Source organism: Penaeus monodon, chromosome 22, assembly GCF_015228065.2.
Source record: "Penaeus monodon isolate SGIC_2016 chromosome 22, NSTDA_Pmon_1, whole genome shotgun sequence".
NCBI lineage: Eukaryota > Metazoa > Arthropoda > Malacostraca > Decapoda > Penaeidae > Penaeus > Penaeus monodon.
In genome coordinates this window covers 14,744,103-14,744,421 of record NC_051407.1, presented here as the reverse complement: position 1 = coordinate 14,744,421, position 319 = coordinate 14,744,103, and positions in this window count along the sequence as shown.

Here is a 319-nt window from a genome sequence, read left to right as displayed (position 1 = left end):
CATGCTTATGATAATCCGATACGATCCTAAGCATCATAAGAAATACCTTTTCGGCGCCGGAAACCCTTAGTAGGACCCCCAGTGTCGAACCAGCAGGAGCCGAAGCATTACTAGCGTGGCCCCGAAGCTTGCAGACACTTTGAGAAAGTGAGGCACTACACTATGGGCCTCATCAGTAATGAGGACTCGCACAGTGTAAACCCAGGTGTGAACTGAAAGGCTGAACTAATGATCTTAAGGATAACCGCGTGTGACGGAGAATCAAGGCATTTTATGATAAATGTAAATGATTTCAATGAACTTTATGCTAGACTTATTG